We start from the raw sequence: 21,678 nt of genomic DNA on the forward strand, positions 1-21,678 counted from the left end.
TAAGGATGATTTATCTTTATTGACATTACTATTGCTAACAGAGTGGTTTATTTGGGATGTTTTTCAGGACATGGGTGGGCAAAACACAAACTAAGTTGCTCAGCAGGCCACATGCTATCCATTTAACCATCAACCACAAACCAGTTTTCTTTATTTTAACAGCTCTTTCTGTGCTATTATTATTCCAAAAGCTACCGTATTAAGTTGAAAAAAATCCAGTCTGAGTTACAAACCTTCTACTATACTAACAGACTTCTAAACTAACTCATCTCAACTCCTGATGTTTCCTTATTCACAGTGTGAATGTTAAAGCATTTGAGATGCTCACGGTATTTATTTCTTTGACATAAAATAGACAGTCACACAGTACAAAGACAGAAATATGTATTACTGAACAATTTAAAATATTTGAATCAAGGCATAAGCAGAATCTGATACAGAATATAGAACAAAAGATTAAGGCAATTTGTAACCAACTAGATTTCTTGGAAGTAAATGAAATGTATTAAAAGATAAATGTTGTTTAACAGAAGCATGTCAAGAAAGGTAGCAAACCAGATAAATTGTTGGCTTATAAACCAAGGAAAGAACAAAGAAAATAACACTTTAATTTGGTACAAAGAAGAAGTATGTTTTAACTTCTGAATAAATAATAAATCGATTTATTAAATACTATTCTCAACTATATGGAAAATAGACATCAAGTTTGGAGAACTACATCACAGATCACAAAATTTATAGATCAACAAAAGAAATCAAACCAATTACAGAAGTGAAACATGGAAACAATACAGAAATTAAATCTGAATAACTAGCCAGAATTATATTTTTATGCAATATGTTATAAGACCTTCAAAGAAATGTTGATAAAATAACTAATTCAAGTAATGAACAATACTGAACACTCCCTCCTTTGTGGCAGGAGCTTTAATATCTTTGATTTATAACAGGGGAATGAACCAAACCATTCAGAGTTTTGCAGCTCTATTTCCTTATTGAGTGTAGATTTTTTTAATGGCTATTCTTGAAAAGATGTAAAACAGCTGACATCCTAATCAGAGTGGATTTTGTCCAAAGAGATATATCAAAGATAATATCACCTATATTATAAATGCCATTCAACTAGAAAAATAAGAAACTGGCTATGATTTTTCTTAATACAGAGAAAGCTTTTGATACTTTAGAATGATCTTTCATATTTGTAACTTTATTCATATTCATAACCATAATCGTAATCGTAAGAAGATGAACTGTGGTTTGCTTTTTCTCATGGATTCAGAGTATTTATAACAAACAATAAGTCAAGGTAATTGTAAATGGGTAAATTGTAAATGGACTTCTAACACAAAAAAGCAAAACAGTATTTATTAACCAGGAGCTGATCTTCAATTTTCAACTTCTTCTTCTTCTTCTTCTTCTTCTTCTTCTTCTTCTTCTTCTTCTTCTTCTTCTTCTTCTTCTTCTTCTTCTTCTTCTTCTTCTTCTTCTTCTTCTTCTTCTTCCTCCTCCTCCTCCTCCTCCTCCTCCTCCTCCTCCTCCTCCTCTCCTCCTCCTCTCCTTCTCCTTCTCCTTCCTGTTTTCTGGGTGCAATGTATATTTTTAAATATGTAATCATCTCTAGTTTTTCTAAAGTAATTTCTGTGGTTCTCTACAGCATGTTCACACATCTTCAAGCTGATAAAGTTGAGAAACGCTGCTCTAGATTGCCAGTTAAGTTTTTTAAACCAATTCATTTAGAGCAAGAGGGATTTGAATTGTCTAAATTGCAAAAGGGTTTATTCAAAATGTATTTCAAATTTCATTCAATTAAAATATATTGATTTCACAGCACTTGTTTAGCAGCATTTACATTACAATTCTCAAATAAGTATCACAATATATGTTTATTTATTTATTTATTAGTCTCATTTTTATGCCACCCAACTCCTGAGGGACTCTGTTGAATGATTCTTAGTCTAGAATATATTTTAAGAAACAAAGAGTATTGCTAAGGTAGCTGTTAGTTATTTGTAAGAATTCTGGAATAGATATATTTCATATTTAAAGTGATGCCTAAAGGGTTTCTATAATTTTAAGTATTTTTCATATGGCCTTAAAAGCAGGTGAATGAAGCAGAATATGATTTTTTCATGTTTAGTGAATGTTTAGGAAGAAATGAGGTTATCAGTCTCATTTTGTGGAAATGTAAATTGGATAATTTTTATTGTTTAGACATTGGAGCTCAGTGGATCATATTTCCCAGAGCTGCCTACTGGTACTTGTTCCTTTGAGTTCTTCTAAGCCCAGAGTTTGTGTTCTTTTGATAGCATTTTGCATTCAACAATGAAGATACTCTCAAACTACTCTTGCTTTGGCAATATGTGTCCAATATATTTAAGCTTTGGTTTCATTCTTAATACTTTCAGTGAACTGTCTGGTTTTACTTCATCTAGAATTAAATGACTGTGTCTTTTTGCAATCCCAACCATATTTTTTCCTAGCTCCATGATTCAAAGACATATTTTCTGCTTCTTTTTTTTTGCTTTCTCCTGATTCTGTTTTCTTGGCCACCTTGACAATATGTTGTGAGTGTGATATTTCTATACTTTATTAGTTCATATAGACCTGTCATAGTTTTTCTTCCAAGTAGCAGATCATGGCTACAGTCATAATATCTGTGAAACTGATGAGTTAATGTAATATATAATGAACAGACAAAGAAACAACACCTTTTCATTTTGAATACTTTGAGAAACTGTTTACATATAAATTCTCCCTATTTTTCTTTATTTGCTATGGTAGTTTGCTAGTATTCATTTAGGAATTCAATATAATCTTCTATTTTTATTCTCCAAGACTCCCAAAACCTTAATTGTCCTAATGTATTGTAAGAACTGCCCTGCCCTGGGGTAGCAAACTAACAGTCCCCTACCTGTACCCTAAATCTAATACAGTTTGCAATACTTTGGAATCATAAAAGTATTCTTTATGACTTTCCTGAACTACTCTGAGAAAGATTAAATAAAAGATGAAGCATTCATCAGATTTTCAAATCAAGTGTGTTTATGTTGATTAGTCAAGGCACTATTTGCTCCCCTTCCATGCATAACAAGGAAATTTCAAGGCAGTTGAAGAAAATATAATGTGTGTAGATTGACAATTTAGCCTTAGGGGCCTGATTATCTGATCTCTGGGTTAGTGTGCAGCAGCAGGAAAGTATGTAAATCTCACATTCTCCAATCAAATAGATAGCAAAGATTTCCAGAAAGGCAGCTGTCCTAGGTATAGGCTATATACATGCTCATGATTCTTTCATCAGGTTGATAAAGGTGTTTGGACCCCAAAGTGATATATCTGTAGATTGTGGGATGTACTTTCTGAACCAAACAGAGAATTAATAATTGCATCATAAAGCTGAGATATGAGAGATGTAATTGTTGCTTCACCATTTTGCTTCAAATTGAAACTTTTTATGGCAACATCTACTTAGAAGATTTTCTCCAGCCCATTGACAACAGTTCTTGATCAAAGTCCATTTTTCTCAGTAGGATCGTGAAGACCAGAACTCATACTCTATGCCTTACAGTATTATAGTTATAGTCAAATTGAATTGTCTTGGGAACTTTTGACCATGCATGTTTAGGGCAAGGGATGTGGGAATACAGCAACAACTGGATCTTATTTTTCCCCAGAGGGCTTAAGGTTCCTCACTTGTGGGGTGCCGCAGGGATCGGTTCTCTCACCCCTCCTGTTTAACATTTATGTGAAGCTGCTGGGCGAGATCATCCATGGCTTTGGGGTGAAGTGTCAACTGTATGCCGATGACACGCAGTTGTACATTTCAACCCCAGGCCACCCCAATGATGCCCTTGACGTGATGTCCCGTTGCCTGGAGGCCGTGCGGATCTGGATGGGGAGGAATAGGCTCAGACTCAACCCCTCCAAGACTGAGTGGCTGTGGTTCCTGGTGTCCCGATATAGCCAGCTTACACCATCGCTGACTATTGGGGATGAGATCTTACCCCCCTCAGAGAGGGCTCGCAACTTGGGTGTCCTTCTGGACTCATGGCTGTCTTTGGATGATCATATGACGGCCGTGGCCAGGGGGGCATTTATCAGGTTCACCTGATTTCCCAGTTGCGCCCCTTTCTGGATTGGGACGCCTTGCGCACAGTCACTCACGCCCTCGTCATTTCCCGTCTGGACTATTGTAACACTCTCTACATGGGGCTCCCCTTGAGGAGCACCCGGAGGCTCCAACTGGTCCAGAATGCATCCGCGTGAGTAATAATGGGGGCGACCAATCGCTCCCATGTAACACCCCTCTTGCGCGAGCTGCACTGGCTCCCGATGGTCTTCCAGGTGCACTTCAAGGTGTTGGTTACCATCTTTAAAGCACTCCATGGCTTAGGACCTGGCTATCTACAAGACCGCATTCTGGACCAGTTGGATTGCCTCCCACCAACCGGTACGCTCACCCAGAGAGGGCCTCCTCAGGGTGCCATCAGCTAAACAATGTAGACTGGTGACCCCCAGGGGGAGAGCCTTCTCTGTGGGGGGCCCTGCCCTCTGGAATGAATTACCCCCAGACATACGAAGGATCCCCGACCTCTGCGCCTTCCGTCGTGCAGTGAAGACCCTGTTATTCCAGCAAGCTGCTCTGATGGGATAAATGATTTTAATTTGGTCTTAATGGGGTTTTAAAATTGGTTTTAAAATGAGTGTTTTAAATTCGGCCCATGATTTAATTATTTTAATCTGTTCTTAAATTCTATTTTTGTACATTGTTTTTATTATGGCTGTTCACCGCCCTGAATCCTTCAGGAGAAGGGCGGTATATAAATAAAATAAAATAAATAAAATAAAATAAAGTGAAAACAAAACAGAACTATGCAGAACTGTATGACTTAATTCAAAAACATTTTGATGAAATCATCACACTAAATAAGGTTTTCAAAACTGAATTATTTGAACTGGCAATCCAGACTGGATTCTTTTTTTCTGATTTACACAGGTCTTAGAAAAGGAATAGATAGTAAATCAGTTATTATTATAATGTCCCTATACAAATCTATAGCACAGAAAAACTTAGAATACTGTGTGTGGTTCTAATCACAATATATCAGGAGGGTTATCTGTAGAGCTGTAGAAGATCCAGGAAGAGGCTACCAAGGTGACCAGAGGACTTGGTGTAATGTATGAAGACATATGCAATAACTGGAGCTGCTTAGATTGGAGAAAAGGTACTTATAAAAGAATACGGCTGAAGTTTTTAAAAATAATGGAAAGGAATAAAAAGGATGAATAATACTGTACTAAAAGTAGAATTCCTGTAATGCTAAAACCAGAAGCCACATAATGAAGCTTAGTAGCAGAGCTTAGCAAATTTTCTTGACATGCTGTATAATCAACCACTGGAATATGTTGTCACAATTTGTGGTGTGAGTTGCTCCCCTTTCAAAAGAGGAGAAGACAAAATCTTGGAGCATAGTCAGTCCTTGGTTAATACCCTGGATTTTATTAGGTAAACAGCAGCAGAAGGTCAATGGGAGAGGAGGATGGCCTTACTCTTATGTTGATGGGCTTCCTAGATGCATCTTGTGGGCCACCTCCTGAGATGAAATGCTGACTAGTACCCAGAGAGCTATTCTTCTCTTCTCCAAACCAAGACCGAGTGCAATTTTTGGCCTAACCAAGAGTCCTACTCTACTATGAAAAGGAATAGTCTGTGTTGATGAATAATTCTATTCAATTATCTTTCTCTTTGGTTATCTCTCCCCTTCTCTACTAAAATAGCTCTCAGATTAACCAGACATTACTGCATACAATGCATCTCCTCCCTCTCCCCCTTGTTTCTTAATGGACAGTAATAGCACTTTACTAACCATTGTCAGTCTCCTGTGAATGGTAACCAGGCAACTGTTTCAGAAGGGAACTCTTCTCAAATTGCTTTCTGATGTCTAGAAATCTATGGTGGGGGCAAACCATTCTGCCCAGTGCTGATGACTTGTTAGCCAATCTCTCCTAACAGAGGCTCTTTCTCCGGACTCACCCTCCCTGTCTATTCTTGCTCTAGCTGGCTATGGTTACCAGCCACAGATGGTGATGATGGAGAGGTTCAGCTGTCCCTTGCCACTTGGTATCCCCAAGACAACTGTGATAAGAATTCACGTTTTGATGTGTTCTCTACTAACACTACACATACCGTGTGAATTCTTGTCTCTCCACCTTATTTATTCCCATTTCAATTACAACTGTTATTGAAATTATTATTATTTGCCAAGTGCTAAGTATGCATAGTTAGCAACCTCTTGACACCAAAGTTCACACATGCATTGAGTAATTTTATCTGCCGGAACCGATGCTGGGTATATAGACACAGTTAATAATGCTTTTTGGTCTTTCTTTCCCATGAGACACCTTTCATGACAATATTTTAAATTACTCAGTCAGTGCTTTCTTATAACTAGTCCTACTGATAGTTTTTCTGAGCCCTTTTAAAGAGGTACAGTGCTTTTAAAGAGGTAAAGGGCATTCTGATTTAATTCAGCCTTGTGGTAACCCTATCTACAATCATCTCTGATTTCCATAAATGTTTCTGTATGGGCACTTGTGGATTGCAAATGCCTAGCTGAAAGATTCCTAGTTCACATTAGTTTAATGTCATGAAACTTTTATGTTTCAGGATTGGGTGGGGGGCATCAATTACATATTGTTTAAACTACTTCTAGGCAGGTTTTGATACTGTAAATTTTATCCCCAAGAGATATAGGAAAGTCTAATTTAAAGTGTTATTCCATATTTTGAAGCAAGTCCTCCTCATTAGCTAAAGGACACATACACAGAGACAGACAGACAGACCGACAGACACAGAGAGAGGGGGGGAGAACTCAGTCAAAATAAATGGAGAGGGTGATTCAAATAAAAATAATGCCCCAGGCCTGAGAGAGTCTTAAGCATAAGACTTGAGCATAAGATTGGGTTCTGCATGGTTAGGCTGCTTAAATCCTGCTGAAATGAATGGGATTTAAGCAACGTCTGAAGTGGGAAAAAAGAAAAAAGTAGGCTCATTGCAAAGTGAAAGAAAAAAAAACAACTAAAGTGATCGGGACACACTGAGTTTTGTCCTCCTGTAAAGAGGTGGCATGTTTACACAGATGATACACTGGAAAAGATAAAAATCCAGATAAACAAACACTTCAAATAATTTGAAAGCATATTTATATATTTTTTTTTAAAAAAAAACACATGCATTTAACTCCTTACCTTTTCTTAATACATTTGGTAATATATTTTGGGGGGAAAAGTCAAGAGAGTAAGGTGGAATTCTTCTTGGTTCAGACCAAGCTTCTTAGCTTTACTGTTCTATCTGCAGTGGATCCTTAACCACAAATACGGTTAAAAGGTAAAGGTAAAGGTTCCCCTCGCACATGTGTGCTAGTCGTTCCCAACTCTAGGGGGTGGTGCTCATCTCTGTTTCAAAACCGAAGAGCCAGCACTGTCTGAAGACGTCTCTGTGGTCATGTGGCTGGCATGACTAAATGCCAAAGGCACATGGAACGCTGTTACCTTCCCACCAAAGGTGGTCCCTATTTTTCTACTTGCAATAGCCAGTGAAGACAAGTACTGTAATTTTTTTCTCACTTATTCCCAGATCCATTTTTTAAAGCTATAAAATTAAATTAATTAAAATGGTCTGGACTCTGATTGGGTAGATCCGGATGGAGTGATGGAGGGGAATCTTGAGAATGTTATCTGGGAGGGGTTTGACCCTGTGGCTCCCGAAGACGTGGACAGGATTCTGGGGAGGCTTAGCACTGCCACATGTTTGTTGGATCCGTGTCCCTCCTGGTTGGTGCTGGCCTCCCGGGAGGTTACACGAGGCTGGCTCCAGGGGACTATTAATGCTTCTTTGAGTGAGGGTTACTTTCCCCCCTCTTTGAAAGAGGCAGTGGTGAGGCCTCTCCTCAAGAAGCCTTCCCTGGACCCAGCTACATTAGCGAATTATCGCCCAGTCTCCAACCTTTGCTTCGTGGCGAAGGTTGTTGAGAGTGTGGTAGCGCGACAACTGCCCCAGTACCTGGATGAAGCCAATTATCTAGACCCGTTCCAATCGGGCTTCAGGCCAGGGCACAGCAGGGAAACGGCATTGGTCGCATTGGTTGATGATCTCTTGAGAGCTCAGGACAGGGGCTGTTCCTCTGTCCTGGTCCTATTAGATCTCTCAGCGGCTTTTGATACCATCGATCATGGTATCATGCTGCAACGATTGGAGGGGTTAGGAGTGGGGGGCACCATGTTGCAGTGGTTCTCCTCCTTCCTCTCCGACCGCATGCAGTTTGTGTTGGCAGGGGGGCAGAGATTGACTTCAAGGCGCCCTGTGTGCGGGGTGCCGCAAGGGTCTGTCCTCTCGCCTCTTCTGTTCAACATTTATGTGAAGCCGCTGGGTGAGATCATCCGTGGTTTCGGAGTGAGATTCCATCAGTACGCTGATGACACTCAGCTGTTGTCTCCATCTCCACTCCGAACCACCCCAATGATGCCCTTGACGTGATGTCCCAGTGCCTGGAGGCCGTGCGGATTTCAATGGGGAGAAACAGGCTCAGACTCCAAGACTGAGTGGCTGTGGCTTCCGGCGTCCTGGTATAGTCAGCTGCTGCCATCACTGACTATTGGGGGTGAGATCTTGGCCCCCACAGAGAGGGCTCGCAACTTGGGTGTTCTCCTGGATGCACGGCTGTCTTTGGATGAGCACATGATAGCCGTGGCCAGGGGAGCTTTCTATCGGGTTCGCCTGATGCACCAGTTGCCTCCCTTTCTGGACCGGGATGCCCTGCGCACAGTCACTCATGCCCTCGTCACATCCCGTCTGGACTACTGCAACTCTCTCTACATGGGGCTCCCCTTGAAGAGTACTTGGAGGCTCCAGCTGGTCCAGAATGCAGCCGCACAGGTGGTTATGGGTGCGACTTGGCATGCCCATGTAACACCCCTCCTGCGCGAGCTGCACTGGCTTCTGTTGGTTTTCCGAGTGCGATTCAAGGTGTTGGTCACCACCTTTAAAGCACTCCATGGCTTAGGACCGGGATACATATGAGACCACCTTCTGCCATCAATAACCTCCCACCGGCCAATACACTCCCATAGAGAGGGGCTCCTCAGGGTGCCATCGGCCAAACAATGCTGACTGGCGACACCCAGGGGGAGAGCCTTCTCTGTGGGGGCACCAGCCCTTTGGAATGAGCTGCCCCTAGAGCTTCGTCTTAGCCCTGACCTGCGTACTTTTTGCCGTGCCCTAAAGACCTTCCTGTTTCAGCAAGCCGGACCCGGACTGGCCTAATATGAATTTGAAGTGAGTGTATGTGTGTTTTAATTGAGGGCCAAATTGTATATATTTGTTTTAATTGGTTTTAAATTTTATAAATTCATGTGTTTTGATGTGGCTGTACACTGCCCTGAGTCCCCTGGGAGAAAGGCGGTATAGAAATCCAATAAACTCTTAAACTCTTAAACTCTTAAATTTATCATATCCCAGATGTATTTTTAATCTAGTTTAAGATTGTAAGAACCATTAAACCAGAATTCAAATATTTTTTTTGAACTTGTGTATTTAGTTGTAGTAATTCTACAAGCATTTGTTAAATAGCCCTTGTAATATTGTAAGTTCTTCTGTTTGTTTTAAATTTTTTTTAATTGTTTATTTTTATTTATACATAATATATTTTGTTTATTCATTTTAACTGCATTTTCAGAATCACATATAGTTTTGGTCATTGACCATAATAAACATTTTACTGATTGACTGATTTATTGAACATTAATATGCAGTTTTTCTACCAGTTTTTCTACTACTTATACACAAGTATAACAGTTGTAAACTATTAAGAATTACTTAATTGATATAACTACAAAATGAAAGTCAATGAAAGGATTCTTCAAAGCTCTGCTGATGAGTTATAGAAAGTGCTATTTCCCACACTTTTTTGGCTGGGGAATTCTGGGAGTTGAAATCCACACATCTTAAGTCTTTGAGGTTGACAAACGCTGATCTATATTGATAAGATTTTGTAGGCTTACCAAGAAATAACAGTACTTGGAAACTGTAACCTCTTCTGCCAAATATAATCAGCAGGTATAAATTTTGTCTGAATTTAGCACATCCTAGTCCAACCATGAATCTTAGTCATCAAACTGCACAGGTTTTCAAACCAGAAACAACATGAAGCAACTATCCTGCTTAAATAGGCTGGCAACTTTAGATTGTGACAAAAAATACTTTCAACGTTTTGTCTCTGCTGTCTGAAATACAATACAAATGATTAAAACTGCAATGAATTCCCCATCATTTATTTCACATATAAGCTTCCTAGACTGTAAATCTTGAAATATTATCATTTTTTTTTAAAAAAAAACCCTTTCATTTCCTTTTCAACAGGAATTTTGGAAGATTAAACTTTTTTTTAAACAGAGATAGATTATCTTGGTATTAATAGTAGTGCAGGCGAGCAGAAAAAATGATTTTCAGCAGTTGGGTATGAGTTTTGAAGTTTTACAGCTAATGATAGCAGTTTGAAAACTGAAACTTGATTTAGCATTTTCTTAGATAGCCATCAGTCTATTATTTGAAGCATAGATAATGTGCCTTATATAGCTACTACTTTCCCAATTGCACACCCCTCCTTTTCTTCTTCTTCTTAGATGTCTGGAATAAAACGAATTTTAGGAAGCAACAATTCAGCTTTTGGCTCATGGTGCATTTCATGATAATCAGGAGGAACATTTAATAAAAGTGTTTTGGTTTCAAGAAAAGCCTTTCAATATTCTCTGAGATCCATCTTGAAAGTTCCTTTATCACTCACCTAGCAAAGAAATACATAAAAGGTAAAGGTAAAGGTTCCCCTCGCAATTATGTGCTAGTTGTTCCAGACTCTAGGGGGCGGTGCTCATCTCTGTTTCAAAGCCGAAGAGCCAGCGCTATCTGAAGACGTCTCCATGGTCATGTGGCCGGCATGACTAAACGCCAAAGGTGCACGGAACGCTATTACCTTCCCACCAAAGGTGGTCCTTATTTTTCTACTTGCATTTTTTACGTGTTTTCAAACTGCTAGGTTGGCAGAAGCTGGGACAAGTAACGGGAGCTCACCCTGTTACGTGGCACTAGGGATTCGAACCACTGAACTGCCAACCTTTCAATTGACAAACTCAGCATCTTAGCCACTGAGCCACTGTGTCCAAAGAAATACATATAACATTGTAATTAAAGGAGGGGGGGGAAAGCACACTGAGCAGGAATGTGGAAAACAACCCATGGCATGAAGTTGGGGAGAGGGGATTTTGGTCAAGTTCACACAGCTTCAATCTTTTCATGGGGTTGAACATTGGGGTTATTGTGGGTGTCAACGCTGAAGCTGATCTGGCCGAAGCCATCTTGGAGCTTCAGTGCTGCCACACTGGAGCGAGGGATAGGGAGGGGGGATTAGAGATAGTTGGGGTTGTGTAGTCAAAATAAAATACTTTCTCTTGGAAACCAAGGACATTCTCACACCTGGCCACAGGAAGGAGGAGTGATGTCACCAGACCAGCGGATGCTGCCTTGATTGGGCCATATGACTGATTGTTTGGGGTTGAGGGAAAACTTTTACTTTTAATTAGGTGAAAACCAAGAGGCCCCTCAGAATTGGTTTTCACCAGATATGTGCCAATATGATATTTCCAATAAAGCTACTCTTTGAGGAATTCATCTGACTCGGAGGTTTTGCTTGCAATGGATCTATTACTTGGAACCCTGAGAGTGGGGCAAATTAGAACAACTGAATCTACTGAGCTTCATTGATTCCTCATTAGTTTTCCAATATTACTTGTTCCATATCATATGATGGAATTTCAACCAGATATTGGTGTTTAATTTGGCTAAAAGTAGTCACTGATGCTGAAATGCAAGCAGAGTTGGATATTATCCTTATTTTAGCATTCTGGAATTGGCTGAGATTATTTGGAGGAGGTTAAAAAAAACCAATCTTTTTGGTCTGAGTTTTGTTTCGTCTTTTATTTTTGTTGACATTTCTTCCTGGAATGGAACATTATTAATTTTCACCACTCCTCTATCCAAATTGCATATTATTATTTGCATTATCATCATCATCATCACTGGAAAGCTCTTTCCAATATTACTTGAAATACTGTTAGTAGAGTCAGATACCAGCTAATTGGCAGAGGAGCCTTGAATTGTGATTAACCTAAGATCACAGATTGTCAGATATGGGACTAATGGTGTTAAAGCAGTTTAAATTACCAATTCAATGAGAAATTATCTGAATCTCATACGAGGTTCCTGAGGTATACTTGGACTCAAGAGAGACTGAAATTATCATGATGTCTTAATTAATTAATTGGCAATTAATTAATTAATTCATCAAATATTAATTAATTAATAGGCAATTCAAGAAATTATGAAGTTATATAGGTCGTCAACCTACAACTATAAGTGAGCCCAAACATTCTGTTGCTAAGTGAAATATTGTGAGTTTTGCCCCATTTTATAACCTTTCTTGCCACAGTTGTTAAGTGAATCACTGCAGTTGTAAGGTGAGTAACACAGCTGTTAAGTGAAAATGACTTCACCATTGATTTTGCTTGTCAGAAGGTCACAGAAGGTTATCATATGACCCCAGGACACTGAAACCATCATAAACCAGTTGCCAAGCATCCAAATTTTGAACACCTGACCATGGGGATGCTGCAACAGTCGTGTGAAAAATGGTTGTAAGTCACTTTTTTCAGTGCCGTTGTAACTTTGAACGATCACTAAATGAACTGTTGTAAGTCGAGGACTATCTGTAATTGGGGAAACATAAGCTCTGTATTACTCAATAGAAAAAAAAAACAGTAGTTTTGTAAGCATCCCCCTTCACTTAAATCTTTATCTGAACTCATAACTCATTTTTCTTTCTTTTTCTTTCTTTCTTTTTTTTTTTTCATGTCAAGAATGAGCAGCCACAGACTTTTTTTTTTTTTTTTTAAATTTGATTTTTATGCCGCCCTTCTCCGGAGACTCAGGGCGGCTTACAATGCGTTAAGCAATAGCCTTCATTCTTTTGTATATTTTATACAAAGTCAGCTTATTGCCCCACAAACTGGGTCCTCATTTCACCTACCTTGGAAAGGATGGAAGGCTGAGTCAACCTTGAGCCTTGGAGAGATTCGAACCTGCAGTAATTGCAGGCAGCTGTGTTAATAACAGGGTGCACTAAACCACTGTACTATCAAGGCTCTTGCACTCTTGCACTCTTCCCTAATATATTCTCTACCAGATCTGCTCCTCAGTCAGTAGTTTCTTACCTGTGGCTTTCATTAATTTGTGTCACCCATTTTGGGGGAGAAGGGGGCTTGGATCTGTTTCTCTCATGATTCTGTTCCTTCCTTGATTCTTTTGCTCTCCCATTTTGGTGCCTCTCTTCCTATTCCAGTCTGCCCTAGTTTACAATGGCTAAAAATAAGGCCCTGCTAATTACATTTCCTTTTCTCCTTGCCTACTCATTCAGAAACAACTGAGGAGACCAAAAGAACTTCTACAGAAAGAAATAGGACTAGGGATTAGCTATGAGACCTCCTCTTAAATACCAATTCACTGTATATGTTCCACAGTTATGAACCTTGGTGATGGTCCAAGTCATAGTTGCTGCTGGGATTCAGGACAGTGTGGCTGGTTTGATCACTCACAAAGAAAAGTAATACATTTTTTTTTTTTTGCTCAAGTTTCCATATAGAAGCTGCAGCTGCCTTGAGCATCATTTTATGATGAAAGGAATACTTTAAGTAGTATTGTCAGTGTTAGTTATCTTTTACATTCCCCATCCCCCCTTCAGTATGGCATATAATAAAATGGTTGTGCTTAATTCCAAGCTTTGAATAAAAGACATTTCAACAAAGCAGGCACAGCTGCAATGAATCAGGTTCATATGGTATTACACAACTAAACTGAAAATTGAACAATGTTTACAGGATTTTTACAAATTTCAGAAGATTGCTTGACAACCAAATAGAAATAAAAATGGAAATATTTTTGCAGCTATTTTCCTTAAAAACAATCCTATTAGTGTCAGTTTTCATTTTTATATTAGCCCATATTGAGCTATTAATATTAGCTAGCACATTATAGTACATTGATAGTCTGCTGGTGCTTAATGAGTGCTTAATTCCCTGTGAGTGTCTCTAGTGAAGTTCTCTATTTTCACACAACTATGGCAAGTCTTATTATTGTAGTAAAGAGTCCAGAAGTGTGGTGGCTCATATGGTTAGGATGCTAGTATGACAATTGGCAGGGTTGTGTTTGAGACCCAGTTGCTGCTGTGTGGTGGAGTGAGTTCCCGTCACTCACTCCAGCTCCTACCAACCCAGCAGTTTGAAAGTGGGTGACTGTGAGTAGATAATGGGTACCATTTCAGTAGGCAACTTAATGGGGACATGCAAGAAGTCCACAACTGGATTCTCCTGGGCAATGGTAATGTCACTGGCTGAGTCTTTCATCACAGAAGTGATTCTGTGCTTCTGATACTGAAGTATAGTATAGTAAAGAGTTCATGCAGTGATGCTGACTGTTTTTATTAGGTATAATATCAGAAAAATTAGATAAGAAAAGTATGTATTTAATATTACATGTTGTAACAGCAGCAAGAATTATATTCGCACAATATTGGAAAAAAAACCATCGTGAGATGAAGAGATAATTAAGAATATACTAGAGTGTGCAGAAATGGATAGATTGACATTGAAAATTAAGCAGAAAGAAGACACAGAATACTATCAAACATGGAATCTATTTTACCAGCGGTTGGAAAAAAGGGGTGGAGATTAAGAATATAATCAGAATTGTTAAGCAAATTAAATATCCAGACAAAACAATGTTTATTAAGCACTAAGAAACGTAATTAATTAAAAAATCAATGAAAGTTGAAGGGAAAAAAAGAGTTCATGCAGTGAGTTACTTTTTAAAAATTGGCATTGATGGGGATCTTTAGGATTCCGGAAATTTTGGATGGTATAGCATTGAAAGCTATAGCAGTACTATAGCAAATACTCTGCTAACACTGTCCTATATTGCATACTAAAACATGTGGGATGCTTTTATTTGTATTCATATGTTCATTGTCAAATCCAGAAGCTGCTCATCCACACGAATTCTCATAACTTGCTGTACTGAAAATTGTATTTAGGTTTTTTTAATGTATATTTTATTCAATACTAATCCTCGTGCTTCTTATAAACTCTATTTCCAACGGCTATTGTACCTCATACAGCAATCTATTTTTTAGCTCACTCCAACAAAGCAATGACAATCTAAATCTGACTAAATGTGAAAGGCAACAAAGAAGGATTTAGTTCAGAAATGCAATAAGGCAGATGATGGAGTCACAATTTGGAAAAAAAAATCTATAAACCCCTTATGGGACATATTTAAATAAGGTGGGTTTTTTTCTCTCCCTCATATGGAAATCCTTATAAATTTGAGTGAAAAAAAAATCCTATTTGCCTGGACAAGAAGATACAGACTTTCAGTAGCTCTTATCATTTACCTTGGAATGAATGGACAAAACATTGTAGAATAAACAATTTCATTCTACATTCTATGTATTATTGTTCTTTGCCTGAGTTAGAAGATAATTTAAGTCACATAGCAGTATTACCTTACAATATTATTTTATCAATACACTAACATTCTTGATTAGCAGTCTCTCAATCCATGCTATAGAATTATAGAATTTACAGTAGGTTGTCACCATTTGGAAATGACACAGGTTGGTTGTGCTTGATGGGAGCTTCTACTGCAAATATCTTGTACAGTTTCACTTTCTGGGTCAGCGGAGGAGCATTTTTGAGATGGTTCCTTATTCAACAGCATGGGAGTAGCTCACCAAACATGGTCCCAGAGAGAGTAGAGCTATTGGGGAAAAGAGGAATACTAGGCAAGCTGCTGAGGTATGTTTTAGGGTGGGTGGGATGTAGGAGAAAAAGTTGGTTAGTTTGTTGGACTGGCCATGGGCCAGAGAACTATACCAATTCAGAAGATCTATATAAGGAGAGTTAGGTGACATTTCTCTGGGATGCTCTGAATGCCATGAATGGTCAAGAGGGCACAGGGCACATTATCAAAGTGACAGAAGAAGTTATGATGGGAGCAGTGGGCCATCCAGTTCTGTGGGCGTGGCTTGGTGGGCATGGTGTGGCGTGGTGGGCGTGGTTTGGTGGCCATGGCAGGGGAAGTATACTGCAAAATCTCCATTCCCTCCTCACTCCTGGGGAAAGGATATTGAAAAATCTCTATTCCCACCCCACTCTGGGGCCACCCAGAGGTGGTATTTGCCAGTTCTCTGAACTACTCAAAATTTCCGCTACTGGTTCTCCAGAACCTGTCAGAATCTGCTGGATTTCACCCGGGATGAGAGGCATTGATTAGCTGTACCAAGAGTAGGGAAATCAGCAGTTGAGTTTTGATTCTTTCCTTATCCAACTGGTCTATTAAGAACCTGACTACAACATTCCAAGGTGCTTTGGCCTCAGATTGGCACTTGTGAATGCAGGTCCATGTAATAAAATCATGCTTCTTCTTCTTTTTAGATATAATGGAGCATACCTAGCATGTATTTCAGTTTCTATGCTCTGGAGGTGAGTTCAAAACATTCAAAAAACCATCACCTCCATGAATTATTTCAAGCGATATCTGGCTTGATACATATAGGTGGTTGCATGTTGAGTCTAGTTTATCCCATAAGAGCATATGGCTTGTGATAGCAAAATAGAGGACATTGTGATCAATACTTTGTCATGGCCAGATAACTTCATAGTCAGCATGTGGTTCATCAATGGTGAGGGATTAATTTGGATGGTATGCTCAGACATCTTGTATAAATGGTTGGTTTCTTGCAGACATTTATAAAAAATTCCAGTCATTTGATGGTTAGTTCCACCTTGTGTCTGAGCAATTTCTGGAATTCAGAATCTCATGAAAATCTTACCATATTGTCTAGAATTTGTTGGAGTTCACAGAGTGGCATCTTTGCAACATGAGTTGTCCTGGCTCCTTCAGGTATCTAGACAGGTATGGGAATGGCATTTAAAAAGGTTAGTAACATTTTATTGAAGAAGAGGGCAGTACTTTGTGTCTTGCAAGAGCTAGTGGTTTGACCCTTTCTGAAAAGAAAATTTAAAAAAACCCTCTCAGCTTAATTGTATTTAACAACTTTTACCTGGTCTCCAATCTTCCATTTATTAGGGAGGATCCTGGAGAAGATAGTATTATAGCAATAGCAATAGCACTTAGACGTATATACCACTTCACAGTGCTTTACAGCCCTCTCTAAGTAGTTTACATTGTCAGCCCACAACAATCTGGGTCCTCATTTTACCGACCTTGGAAGGATGGAAGGCTGAGTCAACCTTGAGCCGGTGAGAATTGAACTGCCAAACTGCTGGCAGCCAGTGAGCAGCAGAAGTAGCCTGCAGTACTGCATTCTAACCACTCTGCCACTGTGACTCATCATGGATTATCACATCACCTACATGGGATGAAAAAACTGCTATGGGTGAAGTAGCAACTTGCTTGTTGGCTAGTGAGGACCATTTCAGCAGGGCCAGATCTATATCGTACTTGCTATGTTTGCTGTCCATATGTTTCCATATCCAATCCAGAGTGTTGATTCGTTTAACAGTGTTGAACAAAGCGTTGAACGGTTAGAACAATTAATTAATCAATGGAATGAATTGCCTCCAGAAGTTGTGGGTGGTCCAACACTGGAGGTTTTTAAGAAGAGATTGGACAACCATTTGTCTGAAATGGTATAGGGTCGCCTGCCTGAGCAGGGAGGTTGGACTAGAAGACCTCCAAGGTCCCTTCCAACTCCATTATTCTGATTACGACCTATGATGCCCTTTGTCAGTGTCTGTTCATCCTGAGAATTCAGTCTGAAAAGAGATTCTGCAGATTCCCCACTCCTGGCCATGAGAGAATAGGAGAGTATGAGAGTGCCTTTTTGGTGGCAACCTTTCTTGTAGAAGTGATTGCCCAACCAAGGGCTTGATGACTCACCTACCAAGTCCCAACTGAAAAGAAAGGGAAGATATTTGTTATTTCACTGTGCTAATGGAACTTAGCTTAGTCAGTCTGATCTGCTAGAGTTTTTAAGGAATTTTATTTTATTTTATTTATCTTATTTTATTTTAGACATCCAACTCTGATTTTATCAGATAGCGAAGATGCTCTTTATGTGATTATTGTGAGCATCTTGAATAAGGGTGGAAAAAAACATTCTGTAATAAAAACACATATGCTGCTTCTGTCCATATACATTCCATACATCTAGAAGGCACCAAGGTGGTAGAACCTGTTCTGCAGAATATTATAGTGTTATGTTTCTGGATAAATAACCATTTAAAGCAAAAGCTACTGCTGAGAAGTCACTTTTGTTCATTCAAACCACAGGCACAGCTGCTGAGAAGTACAAAGACAGTTTCTACATTTCGACATTATTGTTTGGCATTCAAGTCTGGGATTCAAATCCCTTTCCACATTTTTATTATGACTCGGTGCCAGTGTGAGTGAAAGCTAGTAAGGATAATTTAACTTTTTTGTCTTTCAAACAATTCTTTTAATTATCTAGACCAAGATAGATTTGGCATATTAAGATGCCAAGTATTCATTAAAGTACTTCTGTCTAGATTGTTTCCTATCATAACGGATTATCACTAATGCAAAATATATTGTGATTCCTATTCTTTTAATAACTTAATATCTTTTAAAACTAAAGTCTATTGTACAGGATGTTAATTATGGCTCTGCTTATTGAAGCTGATTTACTTTATTCAGCTTATAATTTGCTCAGATAAAGTACTTTTTTAAAAATCAAGAAATGCTCTGCACACAAAAAGAAAGCAAATAAATTGCGTAATATTTTTTGATGAAGCCAATGAGGCTTTTATCACAAGATAATTAAATTCTAAAAGCATGAGTCTTACCGTGTTAATACTGAAGAGAACAAAAATAAATATCGATGATAACCAATTTCCTTGCCACAAGCTTATCTTTAGTAACTCCAGAACTCTTTTTCCAGATAAATAATGGCAGGGGTGGAAGAGAATGGCTGGGTTACTCCAGTATTAGATATAAAGTTCAAGATGTATACCAAGTGTGTTGAAAATACGTGGTTAGGAATACAAAAGAGAGGAAGAAATTCTCACTTACAATCTTTCTTCAATTTTACACATTTTTTCCCCACAGCAAAGAACTGCAGTCAAAATTACTGGTTGTTGAGATATCCACAATGTTGCATACCGTATGTTCCTCTATATATCCCTTGAGATCAAACCTTCTTCCCTCTCTCTAGAGGCCCCTACCAATCCTTAAGACTTGAGTTTCTTCCTGTATTCTGCAGTTTGGGAGCTTTCTGCTATTAAACTCTGTTGAATAAGAAGAAAGAAGTCGAGATACCTAGCCAATAAGTACCAAGTGTCAGTTGACCTATCAGTTCTAAACAATGGATTGCTTAATGACTTGAACCAGGGAGCCTATTGTGTAGTTGTTCAATAGGGAATCAAGTAACATGGGAGGTTTGACTTATAACGAAGCATTTTTATATCAAAACCAGTGAGATGCTGGAGCTGCTCGCTTGCTTGCTTGCTTGTTCATCCATCCATCCATCCATCCATCCATCCATCCATCCATTCAATTCATGGAATTTTGCAAGCTGGTTGAGAGTAGAGCTGAGCACTTAGCACACCAATCAGCTGTTTGGGCATTCATGGATCAATGTGAATGGTAGTAATGAAATTGGCAGAGCCAGTTGTACTTTTTTCAACATATCACTGATTTACATTCATCTGGGGGATGCAGTAATTTGTTGATTAGTTGAAATCTTATTGATAGATTACTCTTACCGACATTAATGGCTGGTGCATTTTCAACATGGGAATTTAATGAAATAATATTCAAGTAACTTGATCAGCATGACTAGCCTGCACACAATGTTATACCATAAGTGTTTTACTCTACTTGGTTTGGGCTTATCATGATATGTAAACCTGCCTATTACAGGTTAACATTATGCTTGAACCAATCCTCAATGTCTTGTTCAAGAAAACTAGGATAAACATGATCCTAGCATAGACTTACAGTAAGTATGAGCTCTGAAAATGGCTGGCTTTATACAATGGTTAAGACAGGTTTTAAAGGATGATTTGTTGACTAAACCATAATTAGTTGATTTATACAATACATGAAAGATAAACAATGGTTTACAAACTAGAGTTGCTGGACTCACACATTCCACTAATTTAAAATCAACCCAATCCCACTATGACTGAATGTGCCATAATGTCTCCATTACTATTTCAGTAAGATCATTCATGTTTACATTTTAATAACATTATCGACAAATGAGAAGCAGCCTTTTTAATTTTATTTCTCATAACAGATTCATTTGCTAAGACAAAATTAATAAATCCTGCAGTATAAATAAATACAAAAAATACAAATGTCAAAAAATATAATTTCATGATGGTTTGCATGCTGATTTTGACAGTACGTTACTTTACTTGACAAACAAAACTGTTCAGGATATTATCAGGTTTTTTTTTTGAAAGCCAACAGTTTTTTTGTCTAGCTAGCAAAGAAACTTCTGCTTTTAGTCTGCAGTTTTATTGAAGCATTGGCTCTGTTATGCAGTGAGACAACACTATATAACAAATCATAAGCAGGGAAACCTGCAAAGACATTTGTCTTTCAGAGATGTGGTTAGGATTTCATTATATGAGGAATAACCCGGCACCATTTGGCTCTTAGTAGCTAGTCAATGTACAAATACGCATAGCTTTTTTTATGAAGAGAAAATTTGCAATGGGTGTCCTTAATACTTGCTGTCTGCTATTTCTCTGGTCCAATCTGCACCCTTGTGATGCTTTTTAAAACACGAGATTGTATCATGCAGACTGAATTTGGTTTGGAGGAGCAGTAAATAAAGACCTCTACACACCATGTATAATTGCTTCTTCAGTACAAATCATTCGCTTCCCAACAAGACAACTTTTACTAGGGAAAAACAAACTCATAAAAAATGGCCTTTGTTAATCGATTACATCACGTTTCACTTTATGTTCCTCATACTAGAAGGCAAGGGTCATGATAAAAACAAGCAATAGGATATTTATTTATTTGCTTATATATTATGTCTCCAAGTCTGGCTAACGTATTCCTAAATTTCTCTCCTGAATTACTAGACGCGATACCAACTCCAACATTTTCACTTTGAAATATAAGAGAAGCTAGCTGTCAGCTTTGGAAGCCATATTAGGCCAGAAGCTTTCATGATGCCACCTTCTCATGTGTGGGAAAGTAGGAGAGGGGATTTAGTAGAGGGGTTGTCTGTAGACATAATAGCATTCTTCCTGTCGGTCAAGGTCAAGGCGATCCTGCATCTGGAGAAGGAGTGGTCGAAGTGATGTCTCGAGATGGGATGGCGGTTGATTGGAGCATGTGATCAATTGAGGACTGAAGGGATGATTTTGGGGGTTTTGATTTACTGAGAGAAAACCCGGACCTCTCAGATTTGGGTTTTCCCAGATGTGCCAGTTTACCTAGTCTAGTAAATAGAACTTTGAAAATGCTTGCTTCAGAGTCTTTACTTGGAGCTGGGAGGGGGGGCGTGGTTCTGG

The sequence above is a fragment of the Pantherophis guttatus genome, chromosome 1 (genome assembly GCF_059756535.1).
Source record: "Pantherophis guttatus breed Tessera chromosome 1, ASM5975653v1, whole genome shotgun sequence".
In the NCBI taxonomy this organism is placed as follows: domain Eukaryota; kingdom Metazoa; phylum Chordata; class Lepidosauria; order Squamata; family Colubridae; genus Pantherophis; species Pantherophis guttatus.